Source organism: Propithecus coquereli, unplaced genomic scaffold, assembly GCF_000956105.1.
Source record: "Propithecus coquereli isolate 6110/MARCELLA unplaced genomic scaffold, Pcoq_1.0 Scaffold125, whole genome shotgun sequence".
NCBI lineage: Eukaryota > Metazoa > Chordata > Mammalia > Primates > Indriidae > Propithecus > Propithecus coquereli.
The window spans coordinates 5,783,720-5,786,288 of record NW_012136636.1 but is presented as its reverse complement, the minus strand read 5'-3'; the positions used below and the strand labels follow the sequence as shown (position 1 = coordinate 5,786,288).

At 39.3% G+C, this 2,569-nt stretch overlaps 1 protein-coding gene across 1 annotated transcript in view; it reads right to left on the bottom strand.

Annotated features, from left to right (window-relative positions):
* The window catches only part of MYO16 (myosin XVI), a 542,291-nt gene that overhangs the window by 120,465 nt on the left and 419,257 nt on the right, over window positions 1-2,569 (bottom strand). The gene's annotated exons all lie outside the window — the stretch shown is intronic.

Here is a 2,569-nt window from a genome sequence, read left to right as displayed (position 1 = left end):
TAAAGAGTATTGGCAATTTTTATTTCATTGGTACCTGGCTACCATCTTGGAGGTCAAAATCACCATCAGATTCCTCTCTCACCTGCTCCATAGCATGGAGGAGGCATTGGTTGTGCTAGAGCCCTCGGTCCCATGCACAGAGAACAGATGCAGTCATTAGCACAGATTGGCAATGCTGTTATTTCTTCTTCAGGGTTCCGTGCCCAGCCTTAACTACTGTTATCTAATAGTTCACTTTTCCTCTTATTCATCTGGATTGTTTCAACCATTTTAAAAGTGCCCATTTATCTTTAGATGTGTCTTCTTTTGCGCTTTTGTGTTGGATGATACTAAAAAAGAAGCCCGTGGCACATCATTTAAAATCCTTTTCAAACCATGTAAAAAACATCTAAAAACAGAGACTGTTGAGGGCATCAACTTCAACAAAAACGACAAAACGGATCAACTTTAAACCTATGTTTGTACGTAATGCGACATATGTGTGTTGCAATAGGAAGACATACACTGCATAGGACCATGGCTCTATGTTATGAAAATGGAAATAGATGCAGGCTATGACCTCACAACCACTTAACTCCCAGACGCACCATCTCTTTTACTGACTGTTGCAAATATTTGGTGTGATACTGTTGCCCTTGAAAACTCTCTCATGCTCTCATCATTGCCACCAACCAAGTACCATATCTGCACACTTTTGAGGCTTATAAAGAACCTGCCCTTATAAACACTGAAGCAAAACAAAGTGTCTCACTCACCTACACTATTCTTAAAAATGTTTCTGACCAACATTAGGTGATGACTGCCACTTGCAGTATTCCTCAGAGGCCATGGAGTTTTGGGCCCTTGATCTTTTACTTTCTTCTCATTATATCTTTCAAAAGTTCTTGACTGTCATTTATACTTCGATCATCACTATGTTTTTCTACCCAGCAGCCTCAGGACGCCCTTCCCTAACAAAGAGCCATGGCGAGCAATTCATATTTCTTATGTTCCAGTGCTCCCTATTGCAGAAACTCTTTCTGCCTTTATACAGTTTATGCAAGCTTTATAGTCCCTTGGCTTTCCTAACACTGTAGTCTTTGGTTTTCATCTATTACCCTGGTTTTAAATACTAGCCATATTCTACTGACATTCCAATATACATATTTTGCAGAATTTTCTCATATTCGGTGGCTTTCTAGACCCTCTACCTTAGCACCACACAGGTACCTGAACACACCTCACCCAAAACTGAGCTCATTATTTTATTTTCAATACCTGCTTCTCCCCTACAGTTTCTTATCTCAGGTAAGGGCCTTATTACTCATCGGGTAACCTAAGCTAGACCTGCAGAAGTTCTCTTCAATTTTTCTCTATCTGAAGCCCCACATTTATAATCATTAAGTGATGCTATTTTCACATTCAAAATATCTTTTTTTTCCCCATCTGTCCCTTCAGTTCATTAAAATTACCACTGTTTTAACTCTAGCTACAAACATATTCACTCAAAACCACTCTAATTAGCTGCTACAAGTGGTTCTTAGCCAGGGTTGATTTTGCCGTCCTAGGGGGAATTTAACAGTGTCTGGAGATGTTTTCGTTGTCGTAATGGGGAGTGGGGTGCTGCCCTGAATCTAGGGAATAGAGACTAGAAATGCCGATAATATTCTATAATACACAGCACAGCCCACCACAGCAGAGAATTATCTGGCCCGGAGTGTCAAATGCCAAAATTGGGAAACTCTGCTAGAGAAATCTAGCTCAGGAGTCAGCATTTTCTGTTAAGAGCTAGAGAGTAAGTATTTTAGGCTTTTGGGACATACGGTCTGTATTGCAACACTCAACTCTGCCTTTCAAACATGAAAGAAACCATAAACAACATGAAAACAAACGGATCTGGTTGTGTACCAATAAATGTTTATTTAAAAAACAGGCTGCTGGCTGGATTTGGCCTACAGGTAGAAGTTTGCCAACCCCTGATCTACCTTAAAGAAAAATAAAATGAGGTTATTACATTGTTCTAAATGTTTAATGCCTATTAGCTACAGTATAAAGTCCAAGTTTTGTATCCTAAAATATGTAGTTCCTGCCTTTCTCTCATTTCTCATCTTTTATACTTGTTCATATGCTACTGCAATGAGGATGTCTTTTCCTGTACTCCTATGATGTTTCTCACACTCTTCCAGTTTTCATATTAACCCTAACATCACCCTCATCCTTACGTCTAATTCCAAGTCTGGGATCTCCTCCTTTGCTTCCTTTAATGAGTTTATTTCTCATCATTTTTTAAGGGACCTGCAGGAGCACTTATGAGCACTTCCATCTGGAAAGAGCACATGCTTTTCTTCCAGGCTCTGATGGCAGCCCATAATACTATCTCAGGTGTCTGTCACCCCAGCTCAACTGTGAGATACTTTATGCTTGGGTAAGACTTATTCATTTTGCATCCTCAACACTTAGAACATCATCAGGTAGTTTGTAGATACTCGATATTTGTTCTAATGAATAACTTTTAGGGAGATGTCTTTGAGTTTTCAAAGTTTGGGGTCTTTAGAGAACACTTGGACAAGAAATAAAATAACATTTAGAA